The sequence below is a fragment of the Callithrix jacchus genome, chromosome 2 (genome assembly GCF_049354715.1).
Source record: "Callithrix jacchus isolate 240 chromosome 2, calJac240_pri, whole genome shotgun sequence".
Taxonomy (NCBI): Eukaryota; Metazoa; Chordata; class Mammalia; order Primates; family Cebidae; genus Callithrix; species Callithrix jacchus.
The window spans coordinates 22,321,045-22,340,356 of NC_133503.1; the positions used below are offsets into that span (position 1 = coordinate 22,321,045).

The window sequence follows — 19,312 nt, forward strand, 5'->3', positions numbered from 1 at the left end:
TAGTGGGAAATGTACCCATCTCTCCACCTTCCAATTCTACTTTTAATGATGCCTGCATGAATCTCCAGGACTTTGGGAATTGGGTTTTTTGGAGGGATGTGTCAGAGTGTTGAATGTAAATTCAAAGCAGGCATGAAGCAAGAGCGGAGGTGGCCAGTGGGGACCTGCACCTGTTTATCGCCACTGTATCAAAACGCAGTGACCTGCTTACTTTTACGGACCTTACCTTCCACCTGACATAAAAACGTATTGTATGGAGAACATTCAAATTACCGTATTAGCGTAAATTAATAAGAGACACTGGCTGGCATAAACCTCCCCTCCCCCGTTCCTTACCCCCTGGAAAGAGAAGCCAATATTGTATAACTAAAGACAAATGGAGGGGAGATTATATGGGATCTTTCCAAATGGGGAGGAGGAGAGAGAAAACCTTCCTTAAGGTTAGAGAAGCAGAACAAGCTGTTGATACCTCAAGACTGGTGTTCTTTTTATCTGCTGCTGCTTTAAAAAATGCCCTGGCTTAAAACAACAACATTTATTTTGCTCACGAATTGGCAGTTTGGCCAGGATGCTGCAGGAACAGCATGTCTCTCTCTCCACTCAGCTGGGGTGGCTGGAAGGCTGGGGCTGGACTCCTCTCATGCTTTGCTAACTCACATACCTGGCAATTAATGCTGGCTGTCAGAGCTGGGGCCGCTAGCTGGGGATGCCAGCCAGAACACCTACACCTTTCTGTGGGGTCTGGGCTTCCTTCTGACTGCGTGGTGGCCAGGTTCCAAAGGTGAGCATCTTGGGAGAGAACTAGGCAGAAGCTCCATCACCCTTTCTGACTTAGGCTAAGTCTCACAGCATCAGTTTGACTGCATTCTATTCCATAGAAGTGAGTTCCCAAGGCCATTAGTCTGCTGGGCTGCCATAACAAAGCATAGTAGAGTAGGCAGCTTGGACAATAGAAATTTGTTTTCTGTGCTGGAGGCCAGAAGTCTGAGATCAAGGTGTTGGAAAGGTTGGTTTTTTCTAAGGCTGCTCTCCTTGGCTTGTGGAAGGTCATCTTCTCCCTGCGTCTTCAAGTGGGCTTCCTTCTAAGTGTGTGTTTATGACCTATTCCTTTTCTTAGGTGAGGACAGCAGTTAAATTGTATTAGGGTCCCACCCTAATGGCCTTATTTTAATTTAATTACCTCTTCAAAGGCTCTGTCTCCAAATACAGTGGCATTCTGAAGGTATTGGGGATTAGAGTTTTAATATCTGAATCTGAGAGGAGGGGAAAGGCACAGTTCCACCCATCACACCAAGGATTGGCTATTCAAAGGGAGAGGAAGTAGGCTTCACATCTTAATGAGAGGAAGGTCTGAGAATGTGCAGACATGTTTTAAAATCACAACTGAGGAAACGGCAGGATTTGAGCGAGTCCAGTAATTGACAGGGCCCTACACTCCACCCACACTCTGCACCCTCAGGAGGTTCTGGGATCTCAGAGCACAGTGGAATGTGGCTTTCACAAAATACCCAGCAGTGCCCAGGAATGAGCAGCATGTTTCCAAGGCCATGGTCATGTCACGATGAGCTCACTCAGGACGACTCTGCTTCTGATACCTCATCTCCAAATAAGATCCTGGATTCTGGTATGAATTCAGGGGGCAGACGTTCTCTCAAAATCCTGAGACGGAATTTATCACCAACCTGTGAGTGAGGGCTTAAGAGTTAGATTTCATTGGACTTGAGGTAATGCGATGTTTCTTCTCACTGAGCTGAGAAGCAAAATTCATCTCCATTTCCTGGGCACTGGGCACAGGGTTATGAGCAGGATGTGAGTTACACCAGCTTTCCATCTTAGGTAACTCTATTGCTCCCTTTCTGTTGATCCAAAAGGAGTTTAGTAGAGTTCCTGACTCACCAACTCCATTCTGACAAACCACCTGGGATTCAAACAGCTGCAGTGCCTGGTGCACCTCCCTGCTAACAGCTATTGCCATAGGTGTGGTTTTAAAAATCAAAATGGCATGTTTAGAGGCAGGCTGGGCTGGGCAGTGGAGAGCAGTTAGTGGAGCTGACCCTAGGGCAGAACCCTGGGCAGCGTAGATGTGCCCATGGCTGACCATCTCCTTCCACCCTGCCCACAAGTGTCCTTTCCCACAGAACTTGGATGTTCGTCACCTCCCTTTTTATACTTCTTGAAGTGCTACCAGGAAGAGATTCAATTAAGTTGACATATTTCTCTGGAAGATTTAAGGTGTGATCAGTGGGTTCATTAATTTTGTACCAGGACATTTTGGTTGAATTAGGGGCTCATTACTTACTCCTCCATTAGTAGGAAGAGGGGGCCTTCCTTAATGCTGGGGAGAGATGAATGGGCTATTTGCACCTATACTTTTAGGAGCACAGTGGCCCCCTGAGAGGAAAAGGACAACAACTTCAACTTGCTCTCTTGGAGATTCAGTTGTAACATTTGTTTGATGGCCTACAGTGACCCCACCAAGGTCAGATTGTAGAAGAGTGATGAGGCCCCAGAAAGGTAATTCTCCACGAGGGTAAAAGAGCATGAACCAACCAGCTGTCTTTCACACCAAAGGTGAAAGGTGAAAAGGGTGTTGCTCCAGGTCTATGGAAGTGGCTGACCCAGCAGCAGTCATAGCCTTGCAAGCAGGTGGACCAGAACAATGTTCCTCCCACTCCTTTTCAGCCTTGTGTCAATGCCAAGTCTCTGGCTTCAGAAAGTACAAAGCAGGCAAGCAAATACTATCTGAAGTGGGTAACCTCGTTGCCTATTCTTTCCCCATCATACCAGCCTTCATAAAGTAAAATATTAGTAAATGTGCCTATATAAAGTTAAAATGTCTTTATGGAAGCAAATTCTACAAAGTCAAGAGACGAATGATAAAGTGGTACATGGTATTTGCAACACATAAAACAGACAGAGATAATTTCCTTATTTTACAAAGAGCTCATAGAAACTAATAAGAATGAATATGAACAGGCCAATTGAAAAATAGGCAAAGGATATGAAAGGCAGTTCCCAGAAAAGCAAATGCAAATATTCAATAAATGAATGAAAAGATGTTCTACTTTCATCAAATTAAAGCATGTAAATCCAAACAGCAAGGTGCAATTTTTCACCTATCAGATTGGCCAAATTTTAAAATGTTTGATAACAGTCATCCCTCAATATCCTCAAGAGAATGGCCCCAGGACCCTCCAGTTACCAGAATCCAAAGATCCTTAAGTCCCTCATATAAAATGGTGTAGCATTTGCATATAACCTAAACACATCCTCCTGTGTACTTCAAATCATGTCTAGATTATTTATAAGAGCTAATGCAATGTAAATGTTATGTAAAAAGTGGTTATACGGCATTATTTTTATAGGTACTTTTTTGTTGTATTGCTATTTGTATTTATTTATGTTTTAAAATATATTCAATCTGAGATTGGTTGAATCCATGGATACAGAATCTACAGATACGGAGGGCGACTGTACTCAGTATTGACAAGTGAATGAGGAAACAAAGGCTTTTATTCAGTCAATGTGCAGATAACTGGATGCAATATTTTAGCTGTGCATTTTGGTAATGTCAATCAACTGTAAATGCATATCTTCTTTGACCCACTGACAAGAGTTTAATTTACATATATTCACAGAAATACATCAGATTTTTGTTACTCAAGTGTTCATTGCAGCATTGTTTGTGACAGGGAATAATGGGAAAGGGCTGTAACTATGGGTTGAGTATTCCAAGTATGGTACTTCCCTGTGGTGGAATTTTATGTGGCCATTAAAAATTGGCTAAACTATTTCCAAGCCTATTAAGTGAGTCAGACTTACTGGGTAGGGCAGTGCCCAGCAAAAGGCACCCCATGTAGAACAGATGACACATGGTAATTGTAAGCCCAATTGATGAGCATCTCATGAGACACTGATGGTACACTTGGGATGCTGCACCCCTTTCTGAACAAGACAGAGTCAAAACTGAAATATCTGGGTTTGTTCTGAAACTTCTCAGTATTTATAGCCTGGTAAGATCTAAGAAAACTTGGATCACAAGAATATATTTTCTCTTCAGTCCTCTAGCCTCTGCCCAGTTTTGGTTATAGTTTTAGGTAGGATTACAGTCTGGGGCAGAAATTAAATGTGCCATTTATTATTGAATAAAAACAGGGCTTTGAGAATGTCAGTTTTTGAGCACAAACCTCCAAGGATGGGTCCTTCCACTTTATTTACATCCTGTGATTTGTTTTCCAAGCAGCAGTGCTGATCCACTCAGGGACAGGATGATTGGCTTTTGCAGGGCGATTCTGCACAAGAGCAAGGCAACATCTTGGGGTAAAGATCGATGGTATCAGACCACCCTTCCAGGCAGTGAACACCAGTAAGAAAAGTGCAACCCTGTCCCATTGGTGATGCACAGCTTCCAGTCTTAGAGCCAAAGTATGCAGAGAAAGAGTCAAATTATTTCAAATGAACTCCAGTTTTTTACCTCCCATTCTCATGCACTGTAGAAATAATAGTTTATAACAACAGTTCTCAAACTTCAGCAGCTGTCAGAATCACTTGGAAAGCATATGAAAAGGAATTTCTGGATCCCATTGCCAGGGAATCTGATAAAGTAGGTCTGGGGTGGGGCCTGAGAATTTGCAAATTTCCAAACCACACTGATGCTATTGGAGTGGTCTTGGAACTGTACTTTGGGAAGTACCAGTTTATAAAGACACTTTGTCAGTTATTTTCTCTCTCATCAACAACCCTCACATGATTTAACTATTCTCATGCTTTTTCCTTAAAACTTAGCTAAAAAGATGCCTTCTTTCATAATCACCAGTCCTCGGACCTCTTCTCCCCTTTTTCTTTTCCAAAGAACCCACCTAGCAATGGCAGAAGCCTCCCTGAAAGGGTGCAGAAGAGGAAAAACTCATCAGGAGAAGCCACAATCCTTTTTTCAGATAGGAGAAGGACTGTGAAGATTACGTGTTAATTTTTGCCTTCTCATAAGACAAAGCAGTCATCGTCTATCAGGGTCTGTGCATACCAGCAGCATGCAATAGGGGGTAGCTTTGGTCTCTGAATCTCCCTTGTGGCTGCCTGAGGATGGGGGCAACAGTCTCCTGTGGCCCCATTCCCAGAAGGAAAATTTTGGCAAAAGAAGAGGAAAAGTGAACCAGAATGTTCGTTTTTAGAAGCACTCTCAGTGGGGCCTGGCTCCCTGCAGAGCCCTATCAGTGCTGCCCTCTCTGGCTTCCCCTTCTCCCACTTCCCGAGCCTCTTCTACCTCCTCAGCTGATGGCTCCAATCATCCAGGGGACTGTGCTCTTGGCCTGCTCTTGGGCCACACACACAGTGATTGTCCCAGGAAGACCAAGGGCACTAGAGAAACAGGAGCAGAGAAATTCTTTTGTTGGAAAATGGCGGGATCTTTTTTCCCCCTCTCCATTTTTCTAGTGGAAAACAAAAGAAGAAAAGAAGAGAAAAAAAAAAGAAAGGAAGGTAGAAAAGGACAGAAAGAATCTGGTTTAGAGTTTACTTAGGTGGTACAGGTTGAACAAACCTTATTCAAAAAGCTACCTTCCTCCTTCTCTTCTTAGTCTGCTAAGTGGAAGCAGCTCTTGTCCAAATTCAAAAGTACTTTTCTGGAAGGAGGAGAGAGACTCAGCCCAGCTGTTAAACGCAGAGCAGTGTTTTCTACAGCTTGAGTTGTATGGGAATCCTCTGGGAGTTTTGTGAAATGCAGATCCTACTTCAAGAGGTCTTGGGTGAGACCTGAGATTTCGCATTTCTAACAAGGTCCCAAGTGATGTTGATGTTACTGGTCTGAGGACATTGCTTTGAGTATCAAGGTCAGAGAATACTAAGGGTTAGAAGCAACCTTGGCATACATTTGAGTGCAATCATTTTGCCAATGGGAAAACTGTGTCCTACAGATGGCTAATAGCAGAACCAGGTCTAGAACTGGGTCCTTGCACTCCTAGTCCCATGCTCTGTCTACTTCCCCATGTAGGAACTGAGGTGGGAATATAAAATGGGTGCTGGGCACACTGGAATATGAACATTTAACAGAAACATCTGGACCTGAGGAAGCCAGTATGCACAAGTCCCACTCTGCCAGTTGTCCCAAAATTGGGACCTGAGACTGCACACCTCTTCACTAAGGAGCTGGTTGGTTGCTGTTTCCCAGTCACCTGACAGCTTGACTCTTGGCCCGTCAGGCAACCCCCAGAAAGAGTGAATTCCAAGATACTATATTCTCAATCTGCGTTTGGTTAAAAAAAATCCTTGTATAAGTGGACCCGTGCAGTTCAAAACCTGTGTTGTTTCAAGATCAACTGTATTTCAATTATACTTACTGACTGAGCATCCTTGATCCCCAAATCCAAAATCTGAAATATTCCTTTGAACATCATGTCGATGCTCAAAAAGTTTTGAATTTTGGAGCATTTTGATATCCAACTTTTGGGCCAGAGATGCTCTACCTGTGTATTATAAACCAGTCGATGTACAACTCCTGAGAGCCTTTGCCATGTTCCAGACGCTCACATTTTTTACATTGGTATACTACTCCTCATTGTTTCAAAGGTAATATTTTGCCCAAGACATCTGGGAATTCTGAAATTGGCGGTCAGACTTTCCAGGAAGAAAAGAGTTTCTTCTGCAATATTGATCAGGGCAGACCACTGTAGTAAGCCACATTACTACAGGAAAGCAACTGGGCTGGATGTTTAAAGACCTGAATTTCAGGCCAGGTCCTGCTACTTCCTAGCTCTTAAGTGCGTTCCTAGGGAGATGGTAGCATTCACTCACTCACTCACTCACTCACTCACTCACTCACTCTCACTTCATTCAAGCAATCAACAAACATTTTATTGAGCACCAACTGCTGTGCCAGAATGTAAAGATACAAACAATATCCTCTCTGCTGTCAGGGAATTCACAGTCTAACATGGGAGGTGGGTATATCAACTAATAATTACAATATAGCTATGAGACGTGCAGGAAGCACTGTGTGCCCTGGGAGGACCAAGGAGGGCGGTGATATCAGATTGGTGGGTGGAGAAGATTTCCTAGAAGAGGTGCTAGCTGGTTTGAGTATTGAAGGAAGATTGGAAGGAGGGGTGGGGGCCACACAAAAGAGCCTTCTAAGCAGAGAGAACAGCGTGACACAGTCCAGGGACTTAAAACTGCACACATTGCCCAGGTGATTGAAAGCTGTTAAGTGTGGTTGGATCACAGGGTCCCCAGTGGTGTCATGTGAGTGGGGTCAGGTCACAAAGGTCCTTGTTTACTGAGCTGAGGTCAAGTTTCAGTTAGACAAAGCTGTGAAGATAATGCTGGTATTATTAGTTAGAGTAATCATTGTGATAATCATGATAGTTACATTCAGGAGCCCAGTGCTATCCTTTGATCCTCACAGCAACTCTATGAGGCAGGCACTGATGCTATATCTGTTTGTACAGATGTAGAATTTGAGAGGATGAGTAACTCACAGCCATGCAGCTGAGCTTCCAATACAACAGTATTCCCAACCCCATTCGATTTAAAGTACCCTTTCATGATAGATATTTTTTAACTCTCTTTAATGTGAAATGAAATTTAAATAAAATATAATCCATTTAGCATGTACTTAAAATATATGTATAATATCTATCTTTATTATAAAGAAAATGCAAAAGAAAAATAATTTAGAATAAAGTAATGTATATTTAGATATGGAAATGTTCAGACCTCACTATTCTAAAAGCAACATAATCAATGTGTGTACTCATTATGTAAAACCACCTTGCATGCAGCAGCTCCAGTTGCAGACGGATGCCATTCTCTCAGTGTGCTGAGAGAATGAAGGAAATACCACCAGCAGTGATGCTAATACTGAACTGATTTTCTCAATGGTGATCCATCCTCGGTAAAATTCTGAATAAGAAGGTGCAATGTTGTCTATTTTTTTTTTTTTTTTGAGATGGAGTTTCACTCTTGTTGCCCAGGTTGGAGCGCAATAGCACAATCTCGACACACTGCAACCTCCGCCTCCCAGGTTCAAGCAATTCTCCTGCTTCAGTCTCCCAAGTAGCTGGAATGACAGGTGTGTGCCACCATGCAATAAAACTTTTGTATTTTTAATAGAGACGGAGTTTCTCCTTGTTGGTCAGGCTGATCTCAAACTCCCGACCTCAGGTAATCTGTCCACCTCGGCCTCCCAAAGTGCTGGGATTATAGGCATGAACCACCGTGCTCAGCCTCAATATTCCCTTAAATGCTGGTGGCAAAACTGAGATTTGAACCCTGATCAGCTAATTCCAGAGTTTAAGCAAATAATTCCTACCTGGGGATGACTGCTCCCTCATGGGAGAGACCTCATATCTCAAAGGTATCAGGGATAGGCTGGCAGGGGCCTGTAGAGAGTCCTAGGAGATCAAGGTGTGGTTTTACTGTGTCCCAGGGCTCCCCATAGAACATCAGAATGACAGTCAGTCTGCTTTCCTTGCCTTACATTGTTTTCCCAGTGGGTGGGATCTCTTCAGTTCTGGGCTTTTGACTGAATACTTTTTCCAGTCCTTCCTTGAAGACTTCCACATTTTATGACCATGATCTTCCAGGGCTCTAACATTATGTAGAAGTTCCACATGTGGACTATAGACTGAATAAGACTCAGAGAACAACAGACTATTTAGTGATTCTCCATGTATTTTTTTGAACCTCTATTTTTTTGTGTTTTTTTTTTGCTGACCTATGGTTGCTAACAAACCACTCCAAAACTTAGTGTACAAAAACAATAATAAATTTCTCAAGGTCATATGGATTAAATGGGAGGTTCTTTTTCTCATGGTGCTGGGTGAAGCACTTAGACACTGGTTGTTCAACCAAGGGCCTTGTTTCTCTTTTATGTGAGCTCCTCCACATAGCTGTTTGGGCTTCCTCACGGCATGTCTGCTAGATGAGATGCCTAAAAGAAACTCTGCAAGTGGCCAAGGCAGAGGCAGAAGTTACAGGTCTTTTAAGGCACAGCCTCAGGAGTTGCACAATGTCATTTCTGTAGTATTCTAGTGATCAAAACAAATCATGGAACCACCCCAGATTCAAGGGGAGGCAAAATAGACTCCATCCTTCGGTGATGAGTTTAACCTGCAGGGATCCGAGCTCTGAAAGGCAATCTGTAGCACTCGTAAGGAAAGGCAAAGGAAGTGAGGCGAACATAACTTGCTTTATACCCTTGGAGCTGGAGTTCAGGCCAGGTGCCAGGCGCCTTCTCCCACCTCAGGCTCTGAAGAGGAATATTGATTTCTGCAGCTGAGAGTATAATGTTGGCACTTGCTCTCAGGCTTCTCATTTTGCAATGCTCATACCCCCAGGGAGGAGAGAAACCATGGCTCTGGAGATCAATGGGCTGTGAACAGGATGGAGGAGAGGAGACCAGAGTTTCTTTACTCAGCCTATGTTGTCCCAAGGTGGCCACAGAAACAAGGGCCATGCATCTAGAATTCTCCATTAGTGGCCTTGTGAGAATTTTGCTTTTACCCTTTTTATTGGAGAAAATTTCAAATTTATCTATAAGTAAACTAGTAAAAGGTGAATCTTAGCATCAGCTCCAACAATTATCAGCTCATGACCAGTCTTATTTCATCTGTTTTCCCAACCTCTCTCCCCTGCATTACTATGAAGCAAATCCTAGACAGCATATAACTTCATAGGTAAATATTTTAGTTTTATTTTCTAAAAGATAGGAGCTCTTTAAAAAAAGCAGTCATGGATTATCACATTTAAAAACATTAATGATTACAAACAGATTTGAAATTATAATGTTCATATATTATGATATGGTTATTTGATATCATCAAAAAATTAATAGATGTTTGTTCACTTTTCCCTAACTGTCTTATAAACAGTTGTTGTTATTTAATTTTGTTTGTTCATTTGAATCAGGGTCCACACAAGGCCCATACATTGTAATTGATTATTGCATCTCTTAGGTCCCTTGTAATCTACAGGTTCTGTCTCATTTCTCCCGTTAAATAATTTTCCTCACCAGTATCTTACAGAAGAAACTGGGTGGGTTGTCCTGTAGAGTTTCCCACATCTTGGTCTTGCTGACGACATCTTTGTGGTGACATTTAATAGATTTCTGGTACCCTGTGTTTTCTGTCAATCAGTGGTTGGATGTTGAATTTTGATTAAATTCACAATCAATTTCTTCTGGCAAGACTACTTCATCAGGGTGCTGCTCTCTTTATCTAGCAGAAGGCACACTGTGTTTGATTGTCTGTCTCTGAAATGTGAGCAGTCATTGGTCATTGCTTAGATGCATTAATTCATTAGGAACTGCAAAATGGTGATAGACTAATTCTATGTGCTGCCTTTTTTTGTTAATTAGCCAGAATAGTTCCATACATCATCAGCGACTTCCCTCATCAATGATTTGGTTATGCTAGGGCATAATTCTCATAGAAAAACATGATTCATATTTAATTCTGTACTCTTTACATTTTTTTGTGCCAGTTTTCTAAATAATGTGCTGGTTCTGCAGCAACTTCTAAGGGTAACTATGAATGTTTTTCAATATAATGGATTTAAACATACTGGATATCATTTGTAAGTTGTCCATTCTCAAATTATCTCATTTTTGGCCAATAGGAGTCTGTTCATATTGGCTTCTGAGTTCATTTGACAGAATCTCAGTAATGTTTGATAGCTTCCTTGCTTTCAGATATGACAAATTCTCCAGGGTCACTTTGCACATTACTTGCCCCAGACATGTAATGAGTCACTTTGCCAAGGAGCCTGGACTTCTCTTAGTGAGAAGTGGTATTTAGAGATAGCAATCTAGGCACGAGGAGTGCTTAGTGCTTCTGGATTGCTGTTGCTAGGCCTTTCCTGTCCTGATGTGCACCATAAAGGTCGTTGTTGTTGAAATTCAGAATTACAGGATTTTTACCTACCATCATCTATCTTCTATATGTATTTCCTTTTTCCCATGTTGAAATTCCTGGTTTTCAAATACACCCTCAAAATTGTTCATTTGATTTATCTCACACTACACCCATAACCATCTCAAGCTAACAATACGAACACTACCACCATTAGTATAATTATTATAAATAATTTGTTTTTTCCTGTTCTTTTTTTTGTCTTAGGCTGTATCTTAGTAGGAATGTGCAGCCACATAACAGTGCTTTAAAGCAGAGCTGAAGCACTTTAAAGTACTCTGAGAAGTTCTTCACTGTGTGGTTATACCAATCACTGGTTACAAATTTCTGATTCATTTTACTTTGGATATTTAGGGAGTACTTTTAAAAACAAGATATGTTAAAAGGAGTCTCTGCCATCTCCACTCAATTTCCTCACTCCCACTATAAGTAACCACTTAACATTTTTACAGTTTTTCTATTGCATAGATATAGATATACAATGTTTCAAGTGGTTATATGAGTTGTACTTACCACCTCAGTTTTCTTGGCTAAACTGTAGTATATTATACAAATCATTTACCATTTTGCTTTTACTTTTTAAACCAATAATCTACCCTGGATCACACACACAAAAAACTGGATTTGAATCCCACCCATGCCATTTACTAGCTATGGATCTTGGGCATGTATCTTAAATGCTCTGAGTTTAAGCTCTGAGTTTATCTGTAACATCAGAGCAGTAAGATCTACCACCTAAGATTGTTGAAAAGTTTATGTGTACAAGTGTGAACACAGTGGGTAACATACAATAGGTCTTCAATATGTAGTAGCTCTAATGGTTTTATAGATATTATAAGACTTAATAATTTTTATACACTTCTCTTTTGATAAGAGCCTTGTTCTTCTCCATTAGTGTTCCACAGTGAAGCTGAAGAGGGGCGAGTGGGAAATTGAGCATCATTGAATGAGGACTCAAAGAATTAGAATGTTAATACAGGCCAGAGCCCTTGGAGACCAGAGCAACTGTCTTGGTCATTCTACAGGAAGAGAAATACACACCCAGAGGAACAAAGCAATTTGCCTGAGGTCACAAACCAGGGTGAGGGAAGTCTGCTATTGATGCCTTGTTCAATTATTTTTCAAGGTAACTTTTCTCTAAAACAAAGTTCTTCTTCTGCTATTCATAGAAGTTTCTCTGTTCATTCCTGCATTCTCTCTGTAAAAGGAGAAACTGGGTTAGAGACGGGTCAAAGAAACTATGCCTTGAAGAAGTGTTTATTCCATCTCTTGGTATGTAAACACAGCACCAGTGACAGAGGCTGATCCCTATCAGTGAGTAAGGGCTCATTAACACAGTCAGTGGGGGATCCTGGAACAGTGCCTTGCCCTCAGGAGGCTTTACAACTATTAAGACAACATCAAGCTTATTTGAAAACCAAACATGGCCCCAAAAATATGTGGCAGTTTTAAAAATAATCATGCGTTTTAATGACATTGGCTTATTTTCATTACAACACTCCTAAGAGATGGCCACTATCCTTGCATCTGTTTTACATATTAGAAAACTAAGGTTTATGTAGATTTTTTGGTGACTCTTCCAAAGTTATACAGCTGATGAGCAGAAAAGCTGGGTTTGAATTCAGGTATGTCTGCCTCCAGCTCCTATGCCCTTTGAACAGATGCTAACAGAGGTGTGATGCATTTCCACTTCAACCCATTTGTTTTGAGACAAAGAGAAGGATAAAACCTGATAGGTGATCTGGAGACAACAGATGCTGGAGAGGATGTGGAGAAATAGGAACACTTTTACACTGTTGGTGGGAGTGTAAATTAGTTCAACCATTGTGAAAGACAGTGTGGCGATTCCTCAAGGACCTAGAAATAGAAATTCCATTTGACCCAGCAATCCCATTACTGGGTATATATCCAAAGGACTATAAATCGTTCTACTATAAGGACATAAGCCCACGAATGTTCATTGCAGCACAGTTTACAATAGCAAAGACCTGGAATCAACCAAAATGCCCATTGATGATAGACTGGGCAGGGAAAATGTGGCACATATACACCATGGAATATTATGCAGCCATCAAAAACGATGAGTTCGTGTCCTTCGTAGGGACATGGATGAACCTGGAAACCATCCTTCTCAGCAAACTGACACAAGAGCAGAAAATCAAACACCTCATGTTCTCACTCATAGGTGGGCATTGAACAATGGGAACACAGGGACACAGGGAGGGGAGTACAACACACTGGGATCTGTTGGGGGGAAATAGGGAAGGGACAGTGGGGAGTTGGGGAGAGAAAGCATGGAGAGAAATGTGTGTACCTATGCAACAATCTTGCATGTTCTTCACATGTACCCCAAAACCTAAAATGGATTTTAAAAAAATAATTAATTAATTTAAAAAACCTGATAGGGTGTTCCAGAACAGTTTGCATTTGATATTTTATTCATCCACTCATTCATTCATCCATTCATTTATTCCTTGCTTACTAAGTACCTTAAGAATCTGAACACCAAAGCTAGGCAGCCCGGGTTTGAATCCTGAGTCTAACACTCACTTGCTAAGAAGTTGACTTACCCGCTCTGTGCCTCAGTTTCCTCATTAGCGTAAAAAGAATAATAGTATCTACCTTGTGGGCTGTTGTGAGATTTAAATTAATATGTAAAAGCACTTACATGTAGAGCTATATAATTGCTACTTGTGCTTCTGCTGCTGCTACTGAGCTGTATTTTGGTGATTGGTGTTTAATGGAAAGAATCAGCAGTCTTGGATTCTGCTTTAGCTTTGCCACCAATGAGCCACATGATTATGGACAAGTTATCTTTAAAGTTCCTCCACCTCCGATTTTCTTTTTTGTTTTATTATTAATATTATTTTTAATTTTTTGGAGACAGGGTTTGGCTCTGTCACCCAGGCTGGAATGCAGTGGCATAATCACAGCTCACTCAGTCTCAAATGCTTGAGCTCAAGTGATACTCCCACCTCAGCCTCCCAAGTAGCTAGGACTGCAGGTATGCACCACTATGCTCAGCTAATCTTTGTTTTAACTTCTTTTAGAGACAGGGTCTCCCTGCATTGCCCAGGCTGGAGTGCAGTGGTGCAGTCATAGCTCACTGCAGCCTCAATCTCCTGGCCTCCAGTGATCCTCCTACATCTGCCTCCTGAGTAGCTGGGAACAACAGTATCCACCACTACGTTCAGCTATTTTTTTTAAACACCTTTTTTTTTTAGAGACAAGGTACCACTATGTTGCCCAGCTTCAACCTCCTGGCTTCAAGTGATCCTCCTGCCTCAGCCTCCTGAGTAGCTGAGATTACAGGCACTATGCCTGTCCCATTTCCATGTTTTAAGATTTAGAAGGGTCTGTTTTCTCTCCTCTCCTCATTACAAATATGGGAACTGATCTTAAAAGTAGAGTTTTGTTGTTGTTGTTGAGATGGAGTCTCGCTCTGTCACCCAGGCTGGAGTGCAGTGGCGTGATCTTAGCTCACTGCAACCTCTGCCTCCTGGGTTCAAGTGAGTCTCCTGCCTTCAAGAGTCTCACTCTGTTGCTCAGGTTAGAGTGGAGTGGCATGACCTTGGCTCACTGCAACCTTCGCCTCCAGGGTTCAAGCAATTCTCCTGCCTCAGCTTCCAGAGTAGCTGGAATTATAGGCACACACCACCACGCTTGGCTAATTTTTGTATTTTTAGTAGAGATGGGGCTTCACCATGTTGGCCAGGCTGGTCTTGAACTCCTGACCTCAAGTATACCCACCTCGGCCTCCCAAAGTGCTGGGATTACAGGCGTGAGCACCTGGCCACTAAAAGCAGAGTCTTTATAAGCGAGCAGCTCATATAAAAAATATCCTATTTTATTCCATTAGACAGGAAAAGTGAGGCTAATGCATTTCCTATCTTGTGTTTCTCTAAGTGTGATCCTAGGCCACTCACATTAGAACCATCTGGGCTGTGTTAAAAGATTCTTGGGCCTCCACCCCGAACTACTAAATCACAGCGTCTGATAGTGGAGCCTGGATAAGTAATTATCTGTTTAATATGAATCTCAGGTGATTCTTATGGGAACTCATGTTTGAAAACCACTGGACAAGAGAGGAGAGAAAAAAACCCCAGCTTTGAGTCAGGTACACTAGCATAGGATTCTCAAAGTTGAATGTGCATATCAGTTAGTTGAGTATCTTGTTAAAATGCAGATTCAGATTCACAAGATCTGAGGTGGGGCCCAAGAGCCTGCATTTCTTTTCTTTTCTTTTTTCTTTTTTTGAGACAGAGTCCCACTCTGTTGCTCAGGCTGGAGTATAGTGGCCCAATCTCAGCTCACTGCAGCCTCTACCTCCCAGGTTCAAGAGATTCTCTTGCCTCTCATGCCTCAGCCTCTCGAGGAGCTGGGATTACAGGAGTGCACCACTACACCCACCTAATTTTTTTTATTTTTTATTTTTAGTAGAGATGGGATTTTACCATGTTGGCCAGGCTGGCCTCGAACTCCTGACCTCAAGTGATCCACCTGCCTCAGCCTCCTAAAGTGCTGAGATTACAGTTGTGAACCACTGTGCCCAGCCCAAGAGTCTACATTTCTAACAACCTTCCAGGGGATACCAAACCTGTGGGTCCACAGACCACATTTAGAGTAGCAAGACTTTGGAGCCCCACTCATGAGTTGCAAATCCTTGGAAAAAGTATTTAACTTTTCTTATATCCAGTTTATTTATCTATGAAGAGGGATATATGGACTGCATATATCATAGAATTGTTAGTTAGATTAAACCAAATAATGTATATGAAGCTGCCTGTCCTAGCACCAAGCGTATGGGAAGCTATAAAAGGTCCTCTGGATAAATATCACTGTAATAAAAATATTGACTTAGACTCTCATGGGGTGTGATGCTGGGAATGTGCATTTTTAACTGAAACCTGGAGGTGACTCTAATACACAAGGAAGTCGATAACCCTGCACTCTGTCCCTGCCAAGGACAGGAAAAATCCCCAACCTGATTTGAGTTCCCTAAATCCCACTGGCATCTGGTTAGAAAATGTTCGATTCAGGAAGCAATGTGGTGGTACCTTCAATAAAGCTGCAGCTCCCCAAACGGCACAGGTAATGAGAGCTTTGTGAGGCACCTTTCACTACTTTCAAGCAGAGGTCCATGGGAAGGTGCCTATTCCCAAGAGTGTCAGAGATGAACCCAAATCATCAAATACATGAGCATGAAAACCTAATCCTACTATGAAGCACGTGCAGTAGGAGATAAACACGAGAGGCACCTGGAACAGAATGCTGAGTCATAGGCTCTTGATGGAAGGAAGTTCCTATGGGAGAGAAAACCATTTATAAAACAAACCATTTCCCTTTCCCTCTGGCTATAAACTGACCTGGGTTTAGATTCTGAGGCTTTCATTTATTACTTTTGGGAAATGCAATTCAACAAATTGTTGAGCATCTATCGTGCCAGGCATTGCACACATTAGGTACAGGGACTCAAGAATACCAGGACTGTGTATATTCCTGGTGTGGTGGCAACGGGTGATAAGTACCTGTACTAATGAATGAATGAAACCATTTTAGATTCCGATGAAGGATAGGAAGGGAGTAAGCAAAGATACACAATAGAAAGGCAGAGTGAGATTGTATTTGGAGAGGATCCAGGAAAACTTCTCTAAAGAGATGATAATGTAGCTAAGGCTTCAGCATGAGCATGAATTGGCTCTTCAAAGATGGAATTCTGGAAGACCATGCCAGGAGGAAGGAACAACACGTGTGAGGACTCTGAAGAGGTAAAGGGCTCTTGGTTTGTTGGAGTAACTGAAGGAAAACTAACATGGCTGGGGATTGTGTGTTGGCAGATGATGGAGGGAAGGGGTGATGGCCTCAAATGAGATTGAAGAGATGACAGATAATGATGGGTAACACTTCTTAAGGACTTTTGTGTGCCAGGGTCTGTTCTAAGTGCCTTTCTTGTAATACCTCTTCTAATGCTCTAGAGGAAGGACAGGAAAAATCCCCAGCCTGATTCAAGTTGTCATATCTACAACTCTAATTACATCCATTTTACAGATGATGAAACTGAAGCTCAGAATAGTTAAGCACAGTCAAAGTCAGGTAAGACCTAGCCTGCTAGGAGTTACAATGCAATGTCTGTTCCCTGCAAAGTGAGATCAGAAAAGTTAATTTGGGGACCCTTGCCCCAATGCCTTGCTTTTTCTACTTCCCTCTCCTTATGCTTTTGGTGCTGTTACCTTCCCACCCACCATCCTCACCCCCAAGCTCCCACCCTTGTCAGTCCTACAGAATATTAGAAAGAAGCTGAAAGGCTGAAAACCATAGAGGTAGGTATTCTTTTCATCACTATGCATAGTGTTTAGGGCACTATGAACAGTGTTTATACACTATGTTTACCAAAACAACATTTAAGTTTTGCTAAACATTTTTCTCTTTATTTAAAATGACATTTAATAAAGATTGATTCAAGGCAGCGTGGCACAGTGGTTAAAGATAAGAAGTCAGGTTGAGCAGGTTTGAATGTCAGTTTTGCTGTTCATATGTGTCCTTTAGCCTAAGGAGCTGTCAGGTATCGGATACATTATTAAAGTCATAAAAATGGGCCAGGAGAGACATACTACACCAAAAAATGTTCTTCTGTTGTGAGATTCTCTATTCCAGAAATGTTAAAATGTGAGGGGGACTAAGCATCACGTTTTAAAACCGAGGAACTAGCGTGTGACAGTGAGATGATTCCTCTAAACCTCAGGCTTCTTATCTGTAAAGTGGATGCAGTCACACTCACCTTGCTGGGTTATTGTGAGCTGTTCTAGATCAGTGAACACAGGCGGATCAAGTACGTGCTTCAGGTCCTGGCAAGAAAGAGAAGGAAAATGTGAAAAGTTCAGCTTGGATGCATGAGTTCTGAATTTTGTAATGACACATCAGGAAAAAAGCTATTTTTCAAAATGCATGAGGATTTTAATTATTTAACTTAGCATGTATAGCATTTCTTATGTTGAATATGGTTGAGGGGTAGGGTGAAATCTTTTCTGTGCCCATGTCTACTAGAAGGCTTATCTCAGCCTTGTTGGGAAGAATAAATGAAATAATGCATGATGAATATTTAACACCGTGCCCAGTATATATCAAGGGCTGTGCAAATATAATTTTCATCATTATTACTCCAGGTTGGGTCTTGAGTTCTCTGCTGGGGAGAAAGGAAGAGCCACGAGTAGGTGACAATCTAATTTGTCACCCAAACTGGGACAGTTTTGAGAATGCAAGAAAGTGTTACTATTAATTAAACAACAATGATGGGCACTAACTGGGACTGTCATGGGCAAGCCAGGGTGTGTAGTTTCTGTAGCCAGAAAGTACAGAAATTGACTAGCTAATGACGCATTATTAACAAACCCCACTGACCCTCCCCTCATTTCCTGGGGTTCAAAGTCTCTCTGAGGCATGGACAATAATCTACCCATCTGAGGTTTCTCTACTGAAGTTAAACCTTCACATAACAAAAGATCTTGCCTTGCCCATTTTATTATAATACAATTTTTTTTTCAAAAAATTTCCGCAGCCATGAGGATATTGTTCTCTGATGTAACAGTGAAACTCTTCTCCCATCTAGGGAAAAAATACTTACATTCTAAATTATAATGTCACAAGGAGAAAAAGCCAATTAAGTTCAGACTCCACTAACCTGGGATTTGTATTAACTTGGACAGAGCCTGGAACTGATACTCCTTTTTGCATTAGCTATTAGTAAAATACATTTTTAAAAAGGCACTTTTTTCCCCAATGCGCATTGAAAAGAAGGCTAGATACAGTGTCTAGAAGGTGTTAAAACTACATGGTAATAATACTGTTAGAGTGCTTACTATGTCACAAGCTAGGCTTTTTATGTGTAGTAATGGATCTAATTCTCTGGACAGCCCTGTGAAGTTGGCACAAGCGCAGGAAGGTGAGGCCCGGAAAGACTTGCTTCATTTTGCACAATTATTAAGAAAACTATGGATTAAAACACAACCTACTATTCTCTACTATATATCACGAAAAAGAAACTATTTTACTTACAGATAATTGACACGAGAGGTATCAGACTTATCCAGGGGGTGCAGAAGAAATAAAACATTGTGTAGCTCAAATTTTACCTTTACTACGAAGCCCAGAGAACCTTGGACATTTAGCTTATGTTCTCATGCTAAATTTCTCAGTTTTGCCTTCCCCCTTGACTTTGAGCGTCATATAGTTCTATGCACATTTGCCACACTTGGCATTTCACACATTGCCCGGCACTCATGTCAGTGCTCACTCATTTGGTTAAGTTCGTTGTGGGCTGTCTCTGTGGCAGGTGCTATGCTAGATGCCAGTGAAAAGCAATGAAGAAGAATCACATGGTTCTTGCCCTTACTGAGCTCATCAACTCATAC

The 19,312-nt window shown here is 41.7% G+C and overlaps 2 long non-coding RNA genes across 45 annotated transcripts in view; one reads left to right on the forward strand and one right to left on the reverse strand.

The window, feature by feature from the left end:
• LOC103788949 (uncharacterized) overlaps positions 1 to 19,312 on the forward strand; it is a 196,391-nt gene that overhangs the window by 97,765 nt on the left and 79,314 nt on the right. For 43 of the 44 annotated variants that reach the window (XR_013532452.1, XR_013532474.1, XR_013532475.1 and 40 more), the window contains one exon: positions 11,800 to 19,312. This exon is cut by the window's right edge. This is a non-coding gene — a long non-coding RNA (uncharacterized LOC103788949). The other variant, XR_013532441.1, reaches the window with a different exon arrangement.
• LOC144581542 (uncharacterized) overlaps positions 16,079 to 19,312 on the reverse strand; it is a 4,239-nt gene continuing 1,005 nt past the window's right edge. The window contains exons 2-3 of the long non-coding RNA XR_013532432.1: positions 17,683 to 17,749; positions 16,079 to 16,207 (exon numbers count right to left, since the gene is read on the reverse strand). This is a non-coding gene — a long non-coding RNA (uncharacterized LOC144581542). The remainder of the gene's footprint in view (positions 16,208 to 17,682; positions 17,750 to 19,312) is intronic.